We start from the raw sequence: 25,357 nt of genomic DNA, 5'->3' as shown, positions 1-25,357 counted from the left end.
TGAGATATTGGTATGTCTTTCAATATTATTGTCTGTTCATTTCATTGCATGAGTTTGAGACAAATGTTATGCATTTTAGTTGCATTGTCCGAGCTCATCTATACTATAATTGCATTAGTAATGTCCGTTGGCAGTTGCGCAGGCATCCTCAAAGAAATGTTGGCAGCACGAGGCAGTCAACAGAATGTTGGCTGCGTGTGCAGCCTAAAGAACTCACCTGGATGCAGCAAAGCTGCATCCAGGTGGATTCTGAAAATGGCAGGGTGGTGAAAGAATCCACCTTCCTTTTTCAGAATCCACAGGGATGTAGCAAAGGCAAACGGAGCATTACAAAAAAAAAAAGCCTGCAATAAGTATGAAAAAAAACAGAACCACACGCAATAAGCATAAAAAAAACCTAACTGCCCACAAAAAGTATTAAAAACAATGCATGCAATAAGTATGAACAAAACACCTAAAATCCTGAAATAAGTATTTTTAAAAAAACCTAAGCGCCCGCAACAAGTATTTAAAAAAACAAAAACTAAGCGCCTGCAATAAGTATTTAAAAAAAACATAAGCACCCGCACAAAGTATTAAGAAAAAAACAACAACTACCTACTAAAATTATTAACCTTAAATTGGCAAACCCCAACATCGCAAACTACTTAATACATATATTAACTCCTAATCCGCCAACGCCCACAACGCATTAAACTGAATTTACCTATTAACTCAACTAAAACAACAACTACCTACTAAAATTATTAACCCCTAAATTGGCAAACCCCAACATCGCAAACTACTTAATACATATATTAACTCCTAAACCGCCAACCCCCACAACGCAAAAACTAATTTAATGAGTAAGCCCTCTAACCTAACACCCCCTAAATGAACCCCTTAAATACAATAAAAATAAATTACTACATTACAATAAAAAATACAAAACAATTACATTACATTAATCTAATTACAAAAAATAAAAAAGCTAACATTACAAAAAACAATAAACAACACTATCCAAAATAAAAAAATTAAACCTAATCCCTATGAAATTAAAAAAGCTCCCCCAAAATAAAAAAACACTAATATAATGCTAAACTACCAATAGCCCTTTAAAGGGATTTTTGTAGAGCATTGCCCTAAGTTTAACAGCTCTTTTACATTACAAATAAACCAAGTGCCCCCTAAAAGCAAAACCCCTCACCCACCAAACCCCCCAAAATAAAAAAACTAACACTAATAAACCTAATCTACCCATTGCCATGAAAAGGGCATTTGTATGGGCATTGCCCTTAAAAGGGCATTCAGCTCTTTTGAGATTTGCCCAAACAAAATTAACCCCCCCAAATTTTTTTTAAAAAAAACCTAACACTAAAGCCCCAAATAGGTACTCACGGTTTCAGAAGTCCGGCGGAGAAGGTCTTCTTCCAGGCGGGTCCATCCTCTTCATCCACAGTGAAGGCGGCACGGAGTGGAGGTCCAGAGAGGTGAGTCTCAGTGGCAGTGATCGGCGGCGGTGGCACTCCTCGGCGGCGGCGGTCATCGGCGTGGAGGTTCCTCTTCCTGCAATTGTCCGCCGCACACTGAAGAAAGAATTCAAGGCACCCCATATTTATTGGGGTGCCTTTAATTCCTATTGGCTGAAATTTTCAAAATCAGCCAAAAGGATGAGAGCTACTGAAATATTATTGGCTGATTTGAACAGCCAATAGGATTTCAGTAGCTCTCATTGTATTGGCTGTTTTGAAAAATTCAGCAGCCAATAGAATGAGAACTACTTAAATCTTATTGTCTGATTTGAACAGCCAATATAATTTTAGTAGTTCTAATCCTATTGGCTATTTTGAAATATTCAGCCAATAGGAATGCTAGGCACCTCAAATTGATTGCAGTACCTTGCATTCAATATTCAGTATACCACGGATGAAGAGGAGCCTCCATGTTGCTGTGGACCGTTGCTGCCATGGACCACTGCCATCGCTGCCGAGGACCACCACGGCTGAGGACTGCTGATGCCGCCACAGATGACCACCGCCGAGGATCGTCACATCTGGGAAGACCGCTCCGGACATCCGCTTTGCACCACCTTCGCTGTGCATGAAGATGATGGACCTGCCTGGAAGAAGATCTTCTGAATCCGTGAGTACCTATTTGAAGCTTTATTGTTAGTTTTTTTTGGGGGGGTTTGTTTTTTTAGATTAGGGTTTTTTGGGGGGCTAATCTCGAAAGAGCTGAATGAAGAGATGAATGCCCTTTTCAGGGCAATGGGTAGATTAGGTTTATTATTGTTAGGGGTTTTTTTATTTTGGGGGGTTTGGTGGGTGGGGGGTTTTACTGTTAGGGGGGGCTTTATTTATTTTTAATGTAAAAGAGCTGTTAAACTTAGGGCAATGCCCTACAAAAAGCCCTTTTAAGGGCTACTGGTAGTTTAGTATTGGATTAGGGAGTGTTTTTATTTGGGGGTATGTTTTATTTTTATAGGGGTATTAGTTTAGGTTTAATTTTATTATTTTTGCTAGCTTTGTTTACTTTTTTCTGTATTTCTATTTTTTATTTTCTGTAGCTTGGGGGTTGTATTTTCAACAAATAGACTGCCCTCTGGGCAGGCTTATCAACTAGTACTTTAATAAAAACAATAATAACAAAATGGGCTCAATAATTAAAAAACTATCTATCTTGGAGAGAAATTATAGTGCAGACTTCACAGGGGTGGAACTCACTGATTTTTTAAAGAAAATGGACAGAACCTGGATGTCCAAATTGATGAGAAATGTTTTCCATAGGAGGTAATAAAGCATTCTGGAATACAGAATTTCACAGGGGAGAGATAAGGTAACTGGAGAACACATGTGGTTGATTATAAAGGCTCAGTGTGCATCAATTACAAATTAAGCTGAAATCTTTTCACTACAATTTAACTTACTTTTGCCTATAGTTTAATATATATATTCATTGTCTGTCAATTAAATAAGTGTATTGTGAATTGAGCAAACTTCACCTGCATACAGCTGGGAAGACTAGCTTGTTTAAAATGGTCACAGCATTTCACAAGACTTGTAAGATAGCTTCAGACATTTTCTGGTAACTCCCCTGTTCAGCCCAAGGAACTCCCCTGTCCCTCTGACTTTCTGAAGCTGTGCTTTATTTTACAATAGGAAAAATACAAAGTGCAATGTAAATGGTAAAATATACACAGAAACATACAAAGTATGAGCCCAATTTGTAGAACGTAACACAGAAACTTTCAAAAAATTATCAGAATTTGTAAATTCACTACTGAATCTAAATATAAATGTATTAAAATATAAAATGGACAAGAGCGGCTCTGGTCCGCTATTCTTTATAACAATTTGTTTGTTTTTTTTGGTTTCATAGCCTATATGTTTGTTTGTTAAAAATTATACAGTAGTGAGTTCAGGCTACATCTAGATCATATGCTATTTTACATTACGTATTGAAATTTTAAAGATATTATTGCAATGGAAATGTGAGAAGCTATTATAGAATATACTGTTTTTAAATTTTTCCATTGCGGTTAGCAGTTGAGAATCTTACTTTAATTTTTCACGGGTCCAAGAGAGACCATTTTCAACATTTTACTCCCTTTAGCTGACATATAGAGAGTTAAATGAGTCCAGGAGTGGCTTATCACAATAGGAGAGGGAGATGCTTTCAAACATAAAATGAGGTTTCAGTTTAGCTTGTTACACTTTACTATGGTGAGCCCAATCTGGATGTTCTTAGGGAATACAGTATTTCTAATTTACATGTGACTATATAATATACTTGAGCGTTTATTAACATTATCATAATCTAAGTATATGTTTCTGAACATCTATTGTAACATGCTTTGTTTGTCTTATTCTGTAGTTGTTATGCTAATAACCTCAATAAAAAATTATCAAATATAAAAAAATATAAAATGGAAAGTGCACAGCTTAAATGTAATAATACTGAATGGACCCAATCTGAAGTGTAAAGTAGTATAAAATACAATGCATAAATTGTTAAGTGTAACAAAACTCTCATATCATGCAGTGCTATATATATATATATGATTTGGGCTCCTCTGGAGCTGGGCTCAATTGTAGTGCTGCAAGACTCTGTATTCCTATGTAAAGAGACCTTGTTATTTGAAGCTAAGTATTTCCTTTAAGAAGCTGCATGTATGGGATTTAAGCCTTGACGAAGTTTAACCTTCTTATTGTAGTCATTAACAATTTCATACTGTATCCAACATCAGATGTATGCCTGTTTAACGTTACTGAAAGGAAGAAAAGAATAAAACTTTTAAAAATCTAACCAGTTGCAAAAGCAACATATAACTGGCAAAAAATAGATGTATGAAAGCATATCAGAAGATAGTCTTTTGTAAGCTGCATAGGGACATCATAGCCCTATAGTAAAAACCCTAGGACAGTTGTAGCGTTATTAACTTTGACATGGCCTTTTGCTGCGTTGGTTTTGAGTCATGTTACACATAAATTGAAACGTTGATTTTGTGTTATATCTTAAAGGGACATTAAACCCACATTTTGTCTATAATGATTCAGATAGAGAATACCATTTTTAGCAACTTTCTAATTTACTTCTATTATCTAATTTGCTTCATTCTCTTTATAATCTTTCCTGAAAAACATATCTAGATAGGCTCTGTAGCTTCTGATTGGTGGCTGCACATGTTTGCCTTATGTGATTGGCTCACCCATGTGCATTGATATTTCTTTAACAAAGGATATCTAAAGAATTAAGCAAATTAGATAATAGAAGTAAAATGGAATGTTGTTTAAAATTGTATTCTCTGTCTGAATCATGAAAGCAAATTTTGGGGTTTAATGTCCCTTTAAGGTGCAAGTAAGAGAAGATATGAAGTATATCTGTATGTTGCTAAAATCATTAAACTTGCTAATATATATCAGGTACCAGGCACTGAATTAGTAAAAAGTCAATAAGTATATCAAATGCTGTTGTTATGGTATCAAAAGTTAACGTTATAGGCTTTATAAGCAAGAATTGAGGTCTTTACAAATATTATATATAGAAGTAAAAACTTATTTTTCAGTGACCTAATTGATTTAAGACCTTTGTATTTCTGGTTGCCCATTGCATACATTTAAATGGTGCTAAAGAGAAACATTAAGAGTAGTGCAGCTTGCCTTAAAGCACTATTATTATGAACTAACAGCGAAATTACAAGTTTTGCAGTATGGTGCGTTAAGGCTATACCACTGAAAAATTGACCATTGCGCGTGGAATGGCAGGTCTCCCGTACTATAAGTTGCGGTGGTGTAGCTATACCACAAGCATTTTAGCCTGTAACGCAATAATCCATTTCGCACTCAAAAATTATCTTTAAGTGCGGGATTTCCATAACGCTGTATTACAGGTTGTGCGGTGCAGCTAAAATGCTAGCATTATAGCCTATACCGACACTATCCATTCCTCGATCTGAGACCAGTAGTTATGGATGTTGCAAAACAAAAATGTTTCACAAAACTCATAACTAAAATGTTACAAAGTACACTAACACCCCTTAACTACCTATTAACCCCTAAACCACCACCCTCCTGCATCGCAAGTACTATATTAAACTTATTAACCCCTAATCAGCCGCACATACCCACATAGCCAACACTATATAAAGCTATTAACCCCTAAACCGCTGCTCCTAAAATCGCATCTACTATAATAAACCTATTAACCCCTAAACCGCCGGCCCCCCACATCGCAACTACTATAATAAACCTATTAACCCCTAAACTGCCAGCCCCCCACATCGCAACTACTATAATAAACCTATGACAAAAATAAAAATAAAAATGTGGTGCTACACCAATGATCAATTGCACAGAACAACAGTGCTAGCAGTCCCAGAAAATAATATGAACCTTAATTACAAAAAGAAAAGGATTGAATAAAATTATGTATCAATCAAAGAAGGACCAAGGCTGCACAGGGTTCAACATGCTTTATTACTAAAAATACACCAAATCACTCCCTAGACAGGGACGTCTATGCTCCACCCAAATCCCAACAATAAAGAACCCACAACTAAAAACAAAAGAGCTGAGAGCAGGAAACCAAACCGACCTCCTAACTATGATACTGCAGTATGCTATTAAAGTGCGATATAGAGTTGCCCTAACAGGCTCAATCACAAACTACATGGCACATATAGTATCAAAAAACTCAAGTAACCGGTTACTGTTGTGAAATGTGGCAGGCGGGGCCCCAGTAAAAAAACTTCCAATGATAGCTAGGAATCTGTGAATAGCAATGTCCAGTCCTAGACACTGAGTGCTAATTGCACGCTGTTGAAAACATCACAGTCTCTTTAGTAATTGCAGTTCATGGAAAACAATGATAACTTTTACTGGAATCGCCTGGCACATAAGTGTAAACTACACGCACAGGCTATAAACTTGTAAATCCACTTCAATATATATAAAGTGTTGCCGCTTGCTTTTTCATCTGTTCATAATGTAACCTTTTCAATACTGTTTGCATGCAATGTGTCAGATAGCTGATACCAATATACAGAGATGCTGTTGTGTTGATTGCTTGATCTCTTAAACAACTTAATCATAGCTACGGTAAGCAAGACTTATCCTCGCCTAATCTCACCTTCAAGTCCGACTGCATTAACCACTGTGCAGCTTGTAAGTATGCGTAAACATACCCGACTTCACTAGAGTTCATCGAGGGATGTGAGCTGGCGTCTTCGCTCGCTTTACCGTAGAGGAGATCATGAGTTAGTTTGGCAGTCCATTTGATTCACCTGTTCCAGGCTCTACGTCACCAGTGTCTCTGCATGACGCGTTTCGCCCCTCCCACACCAGGTAAGAGACCGGGGCTTCATCAGATGTGCTAGAGAGAGACTGATCCTGACTTTTAAATGATTTCTTCACTTCAGGTTACACCTCCTTTTGCACTGAGATGTAGTTAGAAAAAAAGATCAAACCACATTCCGTGACATTTGCCACCTTTAGTATGTGCCGTTCAAAACTTGGGACAGCCTGGGAAAATCTTTTTCTTTTTTTATATAATTTCGTTAGCCTCTTGTCTCTTGTTGCTATCTTTTGCCACAGAGCACAACTTACAAGAATTTTCGTTATTTACAATATGGCCATCATCTTGTTACATTTTAACACTAACTTTTCTGTACATATTTTTAAACACTTTTTATTGTTACTACTAAAGACATCAGAGAATTAAATAAAGAAAGAGATAGTTATTGCCATATTTTGCAATCATATGGCTATACACACCATTAAAGCATACCCCATATAGTATATATTTTTAACCATTCAATTTTATTACCATCTCCGGTAAATCCCAGAGCAATGGTTTAGAATATTAATGCTCACCTAAATAAATTTTTTGTAAATAACTTTTTTATTGAGGTATTGAGCAATGACATAGAAACAGTACATATGTTTAAATACAAACCAAACTTGGGAGGAAAAACCGGGACAAAATCTTTTAACAATTCAAACGAAGAGAGTAGGCTAGGTCAAAAGCATCAAGGTACCAATGTAATTGTTATAATTTCCATACCAAAGCCACCTTTATGCTAAGTACCTGTGAATGAAGAGATGAACTATACTAAATGGCAAGGCCACAAGTCTAGCACTGGGAGTACAAGCTCCGGGAGAAGTTACAGAAGTCTGACTAAAATGTGAATTGTAAGATATTTAACATGTAGAATTAAGAATAAAAAGTAGAGACTTGCGTCCGGTAGAGATAGCTAACTAGAACATATTATAAAGGAACCTCATTTTATAACCTTTGGCTTAGTAAAGGTAAGAATGGTCCCCAAATTACTGTAAAAACCATAAAGTAAGTTGTCTATTCAAAGCGAATCGTGGTAAGATGGGGGTGAGTATCGTGGGTTTATTTTGGGGGGAGAGGGGTTCAGCGGGCAAGAGTCGCTCTGGTTAAAGAAAAAGGGGATAGGGGGGGCGCATCTGGAAATTTGAAAGATATAGCTCAGTTGTTATAGTATGGTTTAGATGGATCAGAATTGAGCACATTATAAACTTAGTGGGAAGGACAACAGGTTGGTTGGGGAACAGGTTCCTCATAGGATATCTATAGCTACTCTTAGGCCATACCAAACTTATTAACTAAATGTAGAGGAGTTAGCATATAAAGGGATCATTATGTGGCCCAGGGGAAGATTGGTTGGAGGTTAGCCCCTAACACAATAGAGGAGAATATACAGTTGAGATTATATATTAGAACTAGATAATCATTAATAACAATACAAAAACTGTTGAGTGGTAAAATGTGTAGGGACATACAGGGAAATACTTAATCGTGGATAAGTTAAGAACTCTAGTGTGAAGATAGGGCAATGTAATGTCTGAGACCAGAGCTTATATTAATGCCTAATAACATAAATTTGAACTCTACAATTTACATAAAGAGTAGGACTTGAAACTCTAGAAATTCCCATATATAAAGCACATGAAAAGCTACTTTGAGACCTGCATACCCATGACATTTGTGTTTTAGGTCTGGGCCAAAAACAATTATGAGGATAAAGAGATTATATGAACAAAATCTACCAACAGAGAGCTGAGAGGCTACACTTGATCGCTAATATATTGAGAGTTGAGCTAACTTCCCTAAAGTGGGCCTTATGTTAGGACAGAAAGGGTGTAAGCGATAATATAGGGAATACAATCTTTCCTTATAAGGCTATTAAGAGCATATAGGTCTGTGAGAACAGGGTTAAATATCACTGAAAAATCCAGAGCTAACAGCAACTCTAGAGCACTTGGGAGAAACACCAACATACATAGAAGGGCGAACAGTTCTTGCCACCTTCTAGTGGAAATTACTAAACTCAACGAATAAGCTAGCGAGTCCTGTGTAAGTTAGATAGAGAATACTCAACCCTACTGACTCCAGCAAAGTGTAGGACTGTCTTAGAAGCTGGGAATAAAACTGACAGAGACCCTTATACAAACTTATATTCCCACTTCAGTGTGCAAATACATGGTGCATATAAATATAGTGTGAACCCTAGAGACCTATGATGTGTGCACAAGAAAAGCAAAACAATGGAGCCTAAACTTCTTTTCTAACATTGAAAGCATATAAATCTAATTATTATCAGTTATGTACAACATTAATGACCTTTTTGACAAAGTGAGAGGGTGTCAATACAGAGGAGAAATCTCTTAAGCACGTGAATATTGCACAGGACAAATAGATCTCATGAACAGGATTATTTTTCAAACTGTAAGTAACTCAAATTTTCATAGTAGAATATACAGATTCTCTAGGAAAAAGGATATTATGCTCTCAAGATCTTTGGATGAAAGATATAGGTTAAGTTAAATGTTATAAAGGAGGTAGAGGGAGATATCACATATTTCTCTGGGTTGACTCCTTATAGAGAGAGTAGGGAGGTGTACATAATATACATATGGGGTATCATTATATATCACACGAAGCATCTAGTAAAACATAAAACATATTATCAGTAACATGGCGCATACTGTGCTCAGTTGAAAAATATAAAACACTGCAACATGCAAAGCAGACCATAAGTACACAGTGCATAAACCTGAATAAACTTTGACAGATACTAAGCTATTCTGTGGGTAATCCCATTAGTAAAGATAACATAGAGGAAAACTTTAGCGAAAAAAGTTGTCGTAGGAGAGTGCTGCTATGTGTCCCAGGATCAATGTTCAGTCCTTTGAAAGAAGGAGACTGATTTGGTGTTTGCCTCGTGGGGACTTGCGGTGTGGGAAGCTAACTATCATAAGTATGTCCATTGTTATATAGGCCTGTGATGTTGAAGCTTTCCCTGTACAAGCATATTCTCAAAATTGAAGGGTGTATGTCCTACTTGATCTCCAGTATAGAATGGGAAAGTCAGTTTAATGGTCAGATGAATAAGTTCAGAGAGTGTGATGAAATATTGTATTCGACAGGACATTCCTGGTTATCACAACTCTCAAAAAGAAATACCTCGAGCTGCTAACCGACTCCCCTTCTGTAGCTGGTGGGGGACTCATTATGGACGCAAACAGGCCTTTGATGAAAAGTAGCAGGGAGATCCCAAGCCACAAAAACCGGCTATGTCTCGCCAAATCGGTAGCTATATACCAGGTATATACCAGGTTTCAGTGTCCGGTACTTGTGCGAGTCTTAGAAGTAGAGTAGGCTGTAAGCGCTGTTGTCCAGTTGAGCCGTCATAGTAAGTGGCTGTCAGTAAGCTTTTGTTGCCTGTCTTTAGACTCTGAGGGTTTTCTGCGCATGGTGTATGGCGTGGGGCCTGTATGTACTTTACTGCGCTAAAGTCCGGTCCTGTCTTAATTGGCTGTGTCGCTATAGGTACAGGTGCAGGTGAGGCTGCTGCAATTTCATGGCCCATGTCTGCCTTAGATTCAAGACCCATAGAGCGGAACACTCGGACATGAACCTCTTCGGCCCGCTTAGGGTACATGCTGGGCTGGGTAAGAGATCGGGTTTCAGATGTTTTGGTCGGGTTTATCAGCGGTGGGTAACTTACGTCTTCTATCACCATAGAATGAGGTGTTGCTTGAGGAGCTTCATGGCCAGGACAGCTGGGCATTCCGGTTCGCAGTACTTGATGCGACAAGTCAGCAAATTGCAAGTCCATAGTCCGTTCCAATGCAGCAAGCACCGCGATGACTTCCGTCTCCATTTTGAAGGAGTATTGCGTGGGCTTTTTTTTTTTTTTTTTAATAAATGTCTCGTCTCTTTGCATTCTTTTTCAGGAATAAGAAAATTGATTAGCTGATATGCAATTATTCAAGTGACTAGTAGAAGTTATTTCTGTAATGCAATGTTAGTTGCGTTACGCCAAGTGACATGGGAGAGTTGGCGGTCAAAACCAGGGCCGCAGTTAGAGTCTTGAATAGGCTAGAATAGAGCTCACCACTTCACTTAATTATATAAAATTAGCATTATCCAGGGCAGCACATGCTGGCATTACTTGTCTCTTGGATATAAAACTTTAAGGATGCATATAGCCAGGATAATTAGCAGTTTGTTGTAGTGTAATTGAGGAGCTTCCATTTTTCCCTGCTAGTATGGCTGCTGGCCGGACACGCCCCCCCACCTAAATACATTTTTAACCTCTTCATGATACTACTCAATATACATAAACAAGATTTTACACTTCTAGTATATATCATAAACAGCTATAGGGAGTCAAATGGGGACATTTGCTTATTACAGACTGGTGGATAGTTTTATACAAACTTGTAAAGATTTATAAAAAAACATGAGTACTCAATCTTCTTTTGAATGAGAAGATTGAGTACTCATGTTTTTTTATAAATCTTTACAAGTTTGTATAAAACTATCCATATTCACTAAGGTAATTTGGATATATATAACAAGCAATATCCACCAGTCTGTAATAAGCAAATGTCCCCATTTGACTCCCTATAGCTGTTTATGATATATACTAGAAGTGTAAAATCTTGTTTATGTATATGGAGTAGTATCATGAAGAGGTTAAAAATGTATTTAGGTGAGCATTAATATTCTAAACCATTGCTCTGGGGTTTACCGGAGATGGTAATAAAATTGAATGGTTAAAAATATATACTATATGGGGTATGCTTTAATGGTGTGTATAGCCATATGATTGCAAAATATGGCAATAACTGTATCTCTTTCTTTATTTAATTCTCTGATGTCTTTAGTAGTAACAATAAAAAGTGTTTAAAAATATGTACAGAAAAGTTAGTGTTAAAATGTAACAAGATGATGGCCATATTGTAAATAACGAAAATTCTTGTAAGTTGTGCTCTGTGGCAAAAGATAGCAACAAGAAACAAGAGGTTAACGAAATTATATAAAAAAAGAAAAAGATTTTCCCAGCCTGTCCCAACTTTTGAACGGCACATACTAAAGGGGGCAAATGTCACGGAATGTGGTTTGATCTTTTTTTCGAACTACTTCTCAGTGCAAAAGGAGGCGTAACCTGAAGTGAAGAAATCATTTAAAAGTCAGGATCAGTCTCTCTCTAGCACATTTGATGAAGCCCCGGTCTCTTACCTGGTGTGGTAGGGGCGAAACGCGTCATGCAGAGACACTGGTGACGAAGAGCCTGGAACAGGTGAATCAAATGGACCGCCAAACTAACTCATGATCTCCTCTACGGTAAAGCGAGCGAAGACGCCAGCTCACATCCCTCAATGAACTCTAGTGAAGTCGGATATGTTTACGCATACTTACAAGCTGCACAGTGGTTAATGCAGTTGGACTTGAAGGTGAGATTAGGCGAGGATAAGTCTTGCTTACCGTAGCGACGATTAAGTTGTTTAAGAGATCAAGCAATCAACACAACAGCATCTCTGTATATTGGTATCAGCTATCTGACACATTGCATGCAAACAGTATTGAAAAGGTTACATTATGAACAGATGAAAAAGCAAGCGGCAACACTTTATATATATTGAAGTGGATTTACAAGTTTATAGCCTGTGCGTGTAGTTTACACTTATGTGCCAGGCGATTCCAGTAAAAGTTATCATTGTTTTCCATGAACTGCAATTACTAAAGAGACTGTGATGTTTTCAACAGCGTGCAATTAGCACTCAGTGTCTAGGACTGGACATTGCTATTCACAGATTCCTAGCTATCATTGGAAGTTTTTTTACTGGGGCCCCGCCTGCCACATTTCACAACAGTAACCGGTTACTTGAGTTTTTTGATACTATATGTGCCATGTAGTTTGTGATTGAGCCTGTTAGGGCAACTCTATATCGCACTTTAATAGCATACTGCAGTATCATAGTTAGGAGGTCGGTTTGGTTTCCTGCTCTCAGCTCTTTTGTTTTTAGTTGTGGGTTCTTTATTGTTGGGATTTGGGTGGAGCATAGACGTCCCTGTCTAGGGAGTGATTTGGTGTATTTTTAGTAATAAAGCATGTTGAACCCTGTGCAGCCTTGGTCCTTCTTTGATTGATACATAATTTTATTCAATCCTTTTCTTTTTGTAACTAAGGTTCATACTATAATAAACCTATTAACCCCTAAACCACCGCCCCCCACATTGCAACTATTAAACTAAACCTATTAACCCCTAAACCACCAGCCCCATACATCGCAACACACTAAATTAAACTAGTAACCCCTAAACCTAATACCCCCCTAATTTAAATTATTTTTATAATATAACTATCTTAAAATAAATAAAAACTTACCTGTGAAATAAAATTTTAACCGCCAATAGGATTTAAGCAGCTCTCATCCTATTGACTGATTTGAATTTTTTTTTAGGTTCGGGGGTTAATAGTTTAATTTAGTGTTTTGCGATGTGGGGGGCCAGCGGTTTAGGAGTTAATAGGTTTATTATCCTATTAGTGATGTGGGGCCAGCGGTTTAGGGGTTTATAGGTTTATTATAGTAGTAGCAATGTGGGGGGCGGAGGTTTAGGGGTTAATATCTTTATGTAATGTCGGCATTGTAGGTGGATGGCGGTTTAGGGGTTAATAACTTTAATTTGTGTCGGCGATATTAAGAGCAGCGGATTAGGGGTATTTAGACTAGGGATTTATGTTAGGATGTTGGTTTATGTTAGGGTGTAAGGTTTTAATGTAACTCTCTTTTCCCCATAGTCTTTTCTAACACTTTCTCCCTATTGATGTCTATGGGGGAAAACATGCATGAGTCAGGCCTTGGCTTTTGTGCGGTATGGAGCTTATCGCACCATACCACACAACTAAAGAAGGTTTTTGTGTAACTTGTAATGGCAGTGTTATGGAGAGTGTGATACCGCTCATTTTTTTGCGTTATTTATGCACCCGGTTTAGCGCATAACTTGTAATCTGGCTGAATATGAGGTAGCACAAACAATATGCAGGTCAGGATATTGACTGATTTGTAGACAAAGAGGCCCATTTATCAAGCTCCGGATGGAGCTTGAGGGCCCGTGTTTCTGGCAAGTCTTCAGACCGCTGCTCCATAACCTGTCCGCCTGCTCTGAGCAGGCGGACAGAGATCACCAGAATTCAACCCGATTGAGTACGATCGGGTTGATTGACACCCCCCTGCTGATTGGCCACAAATCTGCAGGGGGCGGCGTTGCACCAGCAGCTCATAAGAGCTGCTGGTGCAATGCTGAATATGGAGAGCGTATTGCTCTCCGCATTCAGCGAGGTATGTCGGACCTGATCCACACTGTCGGATCAGGTCCAACATACCTTTGATAAATATCCCTCAAAGACTTTTAAAATGTTATTCATAAAAGTATTTAAAAAAAATAAAATGTATACAAACCCAAAACAGGTTAAAACAAATGATACTGGTATCTTAAACGTTAATAATAAAATTATAGCATTTTATGCAAATGCCTCCTTAAAATAAAACTATACACCATACACCATTCATTCTTGATAAACTTGCATACAGCCACAGATCTCTGTGTATGAAAATATAAATTAATGCTCAAGATTATCCTAATATTAGGCAGAAAACTTATTCTGGGATATATTGTCCTTTTAAAAGTATTAACAACAATGTTTCACAAAAATCCGTTTGTCAAGCTCAAGGGTCTCGTAATGTCGAAGCATAAAAAATTGTTCTGAGATAAATTATCTATTTCCAAAATGTTTGCTACATTGGGGGGTAGTTATCAAGCCGTCAACCTCAAATACGCTGGAATTCCGCAGCGTATTTGTGGCGAGGCTGATTCTCCTTAGTTATCAAAGGCTAGAGACCGGCAAAAGTAGAATTTTGTGACGTAAACTTCGATCCGCCAGACTCAGTCCGACACAGATCGATTCTTACGTCACTCCAGATGTTCCGCACACACTCCAGATGTGCGGCACAATCTGACTACTTTTGCTAGTTATCAAAAAACTAGCAGGTACGTTCGGCAATTTTACGGCCCAGCGTACCTGGTTTTCAAACCGCCACCCTGGAGGCGGCAGATCCCATAGGAATCAATGGGAGTCTGACCATAGCGAAAGTACAAGTTCGCTGCTGCCAGACATCCCATTGATTTCTATGGGAGCTGTCTACACCTAACACCCTAACATGTACCCCGAGTCTAAACACCTCTAATCTGTCCCCCCTACACCGCCGCAACTAAATAAAATGATTAACCCCTAAACCGCCGCTCACGGAGCCCACCGCAAGCTACTCTATACATATTAACCCCTAAACTGCCGCTCCCGGAGCCCACCGCCACCTACATGATACCTAGTAACCCCTTATCCTGCCCCCCCTATAATAAAGTTATTAACCCCAATCCTGCCGATCCCGCACCTCGCCGCAAATAAATAAATAGTTTAACCCCTAAACCTCCGCTCCCTGACCCTGCCGCAACCTATATTCAATTTATTAACCCCTAATCTGCCCCCCCTACACCGTCGCCAACTATAATACATTTATTAACCCCTATCCTGCCCCCCACTACACCGCCGCCACTGTAATAAATTTATCAACCCCTAAACCTAAGTCTAACATTAACCCTAACACCCCCCTAACTTAAATATTAATTAAATAAATCTAAATAATATTTCTATTATGAACTAAATGAATCCTATTTAAAACTAAATACTTACCTTTAAAATAAACCCTAATATAGCTACAATATAAATAATAATTATATTGTAGCTATCTTAGGATTTATTTTTATTTTACAGGTACCTTTCAATTTATTTTAACTAGGTACAATAGCTATTAAATAGTTATTAACTATTTAATAGCTTACCTAGCTAAAATAAAGAGAAATGTACCTGTAAAATAAAAACTAACCTAAGTTACAATTACACCTAACACTACACTATCATTAAATAAATTATTCCTATTTAAAACTAAATACTTACCTGTAAAATAAACCCTAAGATAGCTACAATGTAATTAATAGTTACATTGTAGCTATCTTAGGATTTATATTTATTTTACAGGTAACTGTATTTATTTTAGCTAGTTAGAATAGTTATTAAATAGTTATTAACTATTTAATAACTACCTAGCTAAAAGAAATACAAAATTACCTGTAAAATAAATCCTAACCTAAGTTACAATTAAACCTAACACTACACTATCATTAAATAAATTAAAAAGATTTTTCCTACCTTAATTCCGATTGGCTGATAGAATCCTATCAGCCAATCGGAATTGAAGGGACGCCATCTTGGATGACGTCCCTTAAAGGTGCCTTCATTCATCGGTAGTCCGTCGGGAAAGAAGGATGTTCCGCGTCGGCGGGATGAAGATTCAAGACCCGGCTTCGAAGATGACCTCGCCCGGATAGAAGACTTCTTCAGCGCCTCTTGGAAGATGACATCGCTTAGATGGAAGATTTCTTCAGCGCCGCTTGGAGGATCACTTCATCGGATTGAAGATTTCTTCAGCTGTTATAATTATATTTCTTGTTTGTTTGTTCACTATGGAAAGTGAAACATACAGGATTTCTTATAGCAATTATTATAGGAATTGACAAAAAATATGTATAGTGTTACAGGTTGGTTAACAGAATAAGACTTTTGCTAGGTTAACCTATCTGTATTAATATTTGCCAGCTAGATAGTTTTATCCTACAAACACTGTAGTCTGCAGTAAACTAATTAGGCAGGATTAAAGTTCAGGTTCATGCAATAATACTGTCCAGATATTCAGTGAGATATTGATCAAGGTAGATACTGAAGCGAATGAAATATAAGGTATCAAGTAATAGTATTGGTAAACATACGACCTGTTAATCAGTCCTGGAAACAGAGGTGTGCAAAGTTATATGATAGACCGCGGAGGTTTGCGGCTTGCAGCGTGGAGCTGTGTGAGAATGGCTCCAGGCGGTAGCTGATGACGTCAGCGGGTAGCAGCCGATACTGGTCTGAGACAAGCTGAAAGTACAAGCTGCGGTTAGTAGCGAGAGCGAGAGTGCCGCTCTGAGATGCTGGGGAAATTAGGTGGAGCCGGATTGGCTCAGTTTCACACACAGTTCACTGAGAATTGCAGATAATCCAGCATAGAAGAGAGGCAAAGGTGTGTCTTAAATAGGCAGGTGCATTCATTAAAGGGGCAGTGAGCAGAGAAAAAAGGAAGGATCTGACATATCCCCCCCCCAAGAACACCCACAGCGAGGGTTCTAAGGACAAGGTCTTTCCGGATTTCTACGGTGGAAAAGTGAAACACACCTGGGGGCCGTGACTGAAGTAGCAGGTTCCCATGAGTCTTCAGAATGATCATACCCTTTCCATCGTACTAGATATTCCAAAACACCCCTTCGCCTCCTGGAGTCAAGAATAGCTTCTATCTCATATTCCAAATCCTGGGAAAGAACATGTGTAACAGAATCCACAGTAAATCTGTCGGAAAGACAGGGTTTAACCAGGGAGACATGGAAAGTCGGGTGCAACTTATATGAGTGAGGCAGTTGTAGAGTGACAGTAGCTGGATTCCTAACGGCAATTATAGGAAAAGGACCTATAAATAGCTTACTCATTTTCTTGGAGGGTGTATGTAAGCGCAAATTTTTAGTTGACAACCAGACTAGTTGTCCAACCTGGTAGACAGGTTGAGGCTTATGCCGCAAGTCATAATAACGTTTATGGGATGCTTGTGCATGTTTTATGTTGTCTCGAGCAACAGACAAGGTCTGGGAGATGTCATTCACAGTGTCGTTGACTTTAGGACAGGGAGATGGTGCATAAGGAAGGAAGCTGATTCTGGGATGGAGTCCATGATTGAGAAAGAAAGGGCTAAAGCCAGTTGAAGAATTCTTAGCGTTGTTGTAGGCGAATTCTGCCAGAGCTAGATGGTCAGCCCAATGATCCTGTTGGTTGGAGCAAAAGCAGCGGAGGTACTGCTCCAACCACTGATTGGTGCGCTCTGCCTGTCCATTCGTTTGTGGATGATATGAAGTTGTGAGCTTTTGAGTTACTTGTAGAGTATTACATAAATGTCTCCAAAACCGAGAGGTGAATTGTGATCCTCTGTCCGAAAGGAGTACCATAGGCAACCCATGTAATCTAACAACATTCCTAATAAACAAGTCGCAAGTTTGTTGTGCAGTGGGTACTCCTATAGCTGGTATGAAATGCGCCATTTTTGTTAGTAAATCAACTACTACAAAAATGGAGGTGTAGGACAAAGATTTTGGTAGATCGACAATAAAATCCATTGCGAGATGAGTCCAAGGGGTTTCTGGAACTGGATATGGTTGTAGAAGTCCCATCGGAGATTGATGTGATGGTTTACACGTGGCACAAATACCACAATTTGAAATATAGTCTTCTACAGAGGAAAGCATAGTTGGCCACCAGTAATTACGCTTAAGTAGCTCTAGAGTTTTTTGTATGCCTAAATGTCCCGTGAGTGGGGAATCATGATGAGCTCGTAAAAGAGAAATTCTATACTGAGGTGGTATGTATAGATGTTTACCATGGTAATATAAACCATCTGGATTTCTTTGCAGAAGATGAGTTGGTTTTGTGGAATCCTGATTTTGAGCTTTCTGGAACTGAGGATCTTTATGGACGAGTAGACCTAAAAAGTTTGATGAGGGTATAACTGTAGACGGGGTTTCCACATTGAGCGGTCTAATGTCTTTGCGGGAGAGGGCGTCAGCTTTGCCGTTTCGACTACCAGGTCTGTAGGTGATGAGATAATTGAATCGTGAGAAATAGAGATTCCAGCGGAGTTGTCTGGAGGAGAGAGTCCTACTTTGTTGTAAATATTGTAAATTTTTGTGATCTGTAATAACGATAATAGGGTGTAAAGCTCCCTCTAATAGATGTCGCCATTGCTCAAATGCAGTTTTGATGGCCAGTAATTCCTTTTCCCCTATGGGGTAATTTCGTTCAGCTGGTAGCATGAGCCTGGAAAGATAGGCGACAGGATGCATCACATCAGTAAGAGATTGTTTCTGTGACAACACTGCCCCCAGAGCATAATCCAACGCATCAACCTCTACAATAAATTGTAAATCTGGGTCTGGGAATTTAAGAATAGGTGCCGTGGTGAAGTCAGTTTTCAACTGTTGGAAGACTCTCTGACAGTCAGATGTCCAGTTAAAAGTGTTTGTGTGTTTTGTTAAATCAGTAAGTGGTTTAGCAGTCTGGGCGAAATTACGAATAAACTTTCGATAGAAATTCGCAAAACCAAGGAATCTTTGTACTTGTTTGCGATTTTTTGGGGTAGGCCACTGAGTGATAGCATGGATTTTAGAGTCATCCATCTTAATACCAGTGTTCGATATAATGTAACCCAAGAAAGTGACTTGACTGCAATGAAATTCACACTTTTCTAGTTTAGCGTATAACTTATGTTGACGAAGTCTTGCTAACACTGTTCTCACGTGGGTCACATGTTGTTGTATAGTATCAGAATAGATCAAGATGTCGTCAAGATAAACTACTATAAAGGTGTCCAAGATGTCTTTAAAAATGTCATTTATGAAACATTGGAATGTAGCTGGAGCGTTACATAACCCAAAAGGCATAACGGTATATTCATACAAGCCATAACGAGTTCTGAAAGCTGTTAACCATTCATCTCCAGCTCTCATTCTTATAAGATTGTAAGCACCCCTGAGGTCCAATTTTGTGAAGACTTTGGCAGTGCGTAATCTTTCTATCAATTCAGGGATGAGGGGTAATGGGTAGCGATTTTTCTTGGTACGTTTGTTTAACTCCCTGTAGTCAATAATTGGTCTGAGCGACTGATCTTTGTTTTTAACAAAAAATATACCTGCGCCAGCAGGTGAGGTGGAAGGTCTAATAAACCCTTTTGCTAGATTTTCCTGTAGATATAATTTTAGGTGATCTAATTCGGGTTTAGATAGGGGGTATATGTGACCCACTGGTATTGTGGAGCCAGGTAAGAGGTCTATAGGACAGTCGTAGGTCCTGTGTGGCGGAAGTGTCTGTGCATCAGTCTTGTTAAATACGTCTTGGAAATCAGTATATTCGGATGGCAACTGAGAAGTAGATGAGAGAAGAATGTTATTGAGAGGGAAACAAGTCTGAGAGCAGTAGGAAGACGTTAGGTCTATAGTCAATTTGTGCCAGTCAAAGATAGGTTTATGGAGTTGTAACCAAGTAAGACCTAATATAACAGGATATAGAGGACTAGGTATAATGTCAAAGCTGATAGATTCTCTATGTCCTGTGGAGGTGCACATAAGTAAGGGAGTGGTTTCAAGAGTTACTGGACCATAGGATAATGAAGACCCATCAACCAAATTTATAGAAACAGGAGACATTTTTGCTTGTGAGGGTATTTTATTTCTATTTACAAAATCACAATCAATGTAATTTCCTGAAGCGCCTGTATCAATAATCGCATCAATCTTTATGCAATGTAGATCCCACTGTAAAGTAAAAGACATAGAAATATGTGGTTGTTTTGGTCTGTTTACTGAAAGGCTAAGAAATGTTGAAGAAGTCTTACCGTTTTTTGTCTTTTTTAAGAGAGGACATGCTGTCAGGTCATGCTCAGGGGCAGCGCAGTACATACACAGACGATGAGTGCGTCTTCTGCCCTTCTCCTCAGGTGATAAAGGACCTCTGATAAATCCAATATCCATTGGTGTCTCATTATCCCTAGAGGGTACTGGTGGAGTATTCTGTCGCTTGTATGAGGTTGGGGTGTTTGCCCTCTCTTGTTTGCGTTCCCTTATACGCCTATCAATTGTAGTACAATGTGTGAAGAGATCCTCCAAATGCTCAGGTACACCAGTACGGGAGAGCTCATCTTTGATGTCTTCTGAAAGCCCAATCCTGAACTGATGTCTAAGCGAGGGTTCATTCCACTTTGATTCAATTGCATAGATTTTAAATTGTGATATATAATTTTCTACAGGTTGTCTGCCCTGTCTCAAGGCCCTGAGAGAGGATTCAGCAGATTCCTGTTTAAAAGGATCTTCATATAGTGAGGATAGAGCCTTTAGAAAATCCTGTATAGAGTTTAGAATGGGATTCTGATTTTCAAACAAACTATCCGCCCAGACACGGGGTTCACCCCTTAAATAAGAGATAGTAGTCAACACCTTAATTCTATCAGTGCTATAAGTTCTGGGTTTTAGTTCAAACATCAAAAGACAAGCATTTCTAAATTCCTTAAACATTGCTCTATTACCACTAAACTTGTCAGGAAAAGACACCTGTGGTTCAGGATGTGCTTCTGAATGTGCAGTTTTAGCAGTATACATATCTCTAAGGCAATCTTTGAGCACCTGATTTTCAGTTTGCACATCTCTGAGAGTTAAATTTACAGAATCCAAACGTTGAGTTAAAGTGGCAATTTGGTTTGCAATTTCTGTCATATCCATAGTGCTATACCTGTATTTAGAGGCTGGATTATACTGTTATAATTATATTTCTTGTTTGTTTGTTCACTATGGAAAGTGAAACATACAGGATTTCTTATAGCAATTATTATAGGAATTGACAAAAAATATGTATAGTGTTACAGGTTGGTTAACAGAATAAGACTTTTGCTAGGTTAACCTATCTGTATTAATATTTGCCAGCTAGATAGTTTTATCCTACAAACACTGTAGTCTGCAGTAAACTAATTAGGCAGGATTAAAGTTCAGGTTCATGCAATAATACTGTCCAGATATTCAGTGAGATATTGATCAAGGTAGATACTGAAGCGAATGAAATATAAGGTATCAAGTAATAGTATTGGTAAACATACGACCTGTTAATCAGTCCTGGAAACAGAGGTGTGCAAAGTTATATGATAGACCGCGGAGGTTTGCGGCTTGCAGCGTGGAGCTGTGTGAGAATGGCTCCAGGCGGTAGCTGATGACGTCAGCGGGTAGCAGCCGATACTGGTCTGAGACAAGCTGAAAGTACAAGCTGCGGTTAGTAGCGAGAGCGAGAGTGCCGCTCTGAGATGCTGGGGAAATTAGGTGGAGCCGGATTGGCTCAGTTTCACACACAGTTCACTGAGAATTGCAGATAATCCAGCATAGAAGAGAGGCAAAGGTGTGTCTTAAATAGGCAGGTGCATTCATTAAAGGGGCAGTGAGCAGAGAAAAAAGGAAGGATCTGACATCAGCGCCCCTTGGATGATCACTTCTTCCGGTCCGGATGTCCTCTTCAGTTCCATCGGTGGCTCGGCTGAGTGAAGATGACTAAAGGTAGGATGATCTTCAGGGGATTAGTGTTAGGTTATTTTAAGGGGGGTTTGGGTTAGATTAGGGGTATGTGGGCGGTGGGTTTTAATGTTGGGGGGGTTGTATTTTTCTTTTACAGGCAAAAGAGCTGAATTCTTTGGGGCATGCCCCCACAAAAGGCCCTTTTAAGGGCTGGTAAGGTAAAAGAGCTTTGAACTTTTTTAATGTAGAATAGGGTAGGGCATTTTTTTATTTTGGGGGATTTGTTATTTTATTAGGGGGCTTAGATTAGGTGTAAGTAGCTTAAAAGTGTTGTAATATTTTTTTAAATGTTTGTAACTTATTTTTTTATTTTTTGTAACTTAGCTTTTTTTATTTTTTGTACTTTAGTTAGTTTATGTAATTGTAGTTAATTGTAGTTATTTGTAGTTAATTTATTTAATTTATTTAATGTTAGTGTAGTGTTAGGTTTAATTGTAACTTAAGTTAGGATTTATTTTACAGGACATTTTGTATTTCTTTTAGCTAGGTAGTTATTAAATAGTTAATAACTATTTAATAACTATTCTAACTAGCTAAAATAAATACAAAGTTACCTGTAAAATAAATATAAATCCTAAGATAGCTACAATGTAATTATTAATTATATTGTAGCTATCTTAGGGTTTATTTTACAGGTAAGTATTTAGTTTTAAATAGGAATAATTTATTAAAGTATAGTGTAGTGTTAGGTGTAATTCTAACTTAGGTTAGTTTTTAGTTTACAGGTACATTTCTCTTTATTTTAGCTAGGTAAGCTATGAAATAGTTAATAACTATTTAATAGCTATTGTACCTAGTTAAAATAAATTGAAATTTGCCTGTAAAATAAAAATAAATTCTAAAATAGCTACAATATAATTATTCTTTATATTGTAGCTATATTAGGGTTTATTTTATAGGTAAGTATTTAGTTTTAAATAGGATTAATTTAGTTAATAATAGAAATATTATTTAGATTTATTTAATTAATATTTAAGTTAGGGGGGTGTTAGGTTAGTGTTAGACTTAGGTTTAGGGGTTAATAATTGTATTACAGTGGCGGCGGTGTAGTGGGGGGCAGGATAGGGGTTAATAAATTTATTATAGGTGGCGACGGTGTTAGGGGGGGGCAGGATAGGGGTTAATAAATTTAATATAGGTTGCGGCGGGTTCAGGGAGCGGCGGTTTAGGGGTTAAACTATTTATTTAGTTGCGGTGAGCTGCGGGATCAGCAGGATAGGGGTTAATAACTTTATTATTGAGGGCGACGGTATAGGGGGGGCAGGATAGGGGTTATAATGTAGGTGGCAGCGGTGTCAGGGAGCGGTGGTTTAGGGGTTAATACATTTATCAGAGTTGCGGCAGGGTCTAGGAGCGGCGGTTTAGGGGTTAATACATTTAGCAGAGTTGTGGCAGGGTCTAGGAGTGGCGGTTTAGGGGTTAATACATTTAGCAGAGTTGCGGCAGGGTCTAGGAGCGGCTGTTTAGGGGTTAATACATTTATCAGAGTTGCGGCAGGGTCTAGGAGCGGCGGTTTAGGGGTTAATACATTTAGCAGAGTTGCGGCAGGGTCTAGGAGGAGCGGCGGTTTAGGGGTTAGTAAATTTATTTAGTTGTGGGGGGCTCCGGGGGCGGTAGAACAGTGCAGTTTAGTGTGAGTGCTTAGTGACAGCCTAGAAATAAAGCTGGGAAATAAGCTGAATAGCAGCGAGATCGGATGATTGATAACTCTCACAGTCCGCTGCTCATCGCCCCGCGGCTTTTTGACAGCTTTATTTGATAACTTAGGCGTATTTTTTCAGGTCCGCGGAGGCGATGTGAGGTGAGCTTAGGCGGGCGTATTGGGCTGGCGAAGGCAGGAAAGTTGACACGTTGATAACTACCCCCCATAGTCTCTTAAAAATCTGTGTACCAGGCTTCAACAGGACTAATTTGGCAACATTCCAAAAGACTATTAAAGTAATACAATAATCGTCAGTTGTTTGCAACAATGTCTCTTAAACAACTGATATTATGGGGCTGAATTATCAAGCTTCGAATGGCTCACCAGAAAAAGCAGTTATGAAGCAGCGATCTTAAGACTGCTGCTCCATAACTGGTCCGCCTCCTCTGAGGCTGTGGTCATCAATCCGCACAATCCTATATGATCGGGCTGATTGACACCCCTGCTAGCGTTCAATTGGCCACGAATCTGCAGGAGGTGGCATTGCACAAGCAGTTCACAAAAACTGCTTGTGCAATGATAAATGCTGACAGTGTAATCTGACGACATTCATCAATATCTGTTGGACATGATCCACTGAGCGCATCATGTCAGACAGACTGATGAAAAAAATTGCCCCTATATAAACAATTTAGATGTTCCAAACAGAGGTCTCTTTTAGGCAGTACCTTAGTTATGGTTCCATGTTTGGTGGTAAGTATCCATTGCTTCTTTGAAAATCGTCACTGTCAACGTTACCTGTGATCAGTCGAACACGATGCCGCTAATCTCCTGTATTGTGTGCAGTATTGACAGTGTATCCAAAAAAGATTATTTGTGTGCTCAAAGTATTTACATTCAAAATGTGAAGATGTACCTCCAATGGGCAATGTACATATGGGGTATTCAATCAGTCTCCCCCCCCTTTGTATTTCCCCTTTGGTCAGTTTTCAACCGTTACAGTGGGTTAAAATCGGTGAAACTTGTCCTCAGAGGTCAGATATAGTGATCTACGCTTTTCGGCTTTGAAGCTTTTATCAAGATCCAAAGGTTATATTAAAACCTTATTGTGGCAGGAAAAGTGGAGTCATATTTCTGTTTAACAAAAATTTATCTTGTAAGAATTTGTCACAAGAAATAGATACACAGGTGACATAAATAATTGATTTTTGCATAACCTATCAAATGATCAAAAAAGAGAATCTTAATTGATGCACACTTTCTGCAATAGGTTAAGATTGAAAGATATATGGCGCATACAAAAGCCTGATTTATGCACATTTATGTGTAAATCTAAATCCTTTAGAACATTTTCACACATTGATTTTGTTTTACTCTCAGAGAGTTTATTAGGTTTTGGACTTAAAACAGACATTAAGGATATATGTATCTCAGACCATGCTATTATTTCTTTAGATATACAATTCTCAGCAAATTTTAAGCATGATCCCTCTACATTCTTCTTCCCGAGATATTTACTTCCAAGCATACATTTTAAAAATCAAATGGTAGAGAAATGGAAAAAAAATTAAATTCCATAATAGCGCCTACAAACACAAAAGTGAGATTTTCTGG

The sequence above is a fragment of the Bombina bombina genome, chromosome 2 (genome assembly GCF_027579735.1).
Source record: "Bombina bombina isolate aBomBom1 chromosome 2, aBomBom1.pri, whole genome shotgun sequence".
NCBI classification, from domain to species: domain Eukaryota; kingdom Metazoa; phylum Chordata; class Amphibia; order Anura; family Bombinatoridae; genus Bombina; species Bombina bombina.
The sequence above is the reverse complement of the archived record's forward strand: the minus strand, read 5'-3'. Positions refer to the sequence as shown.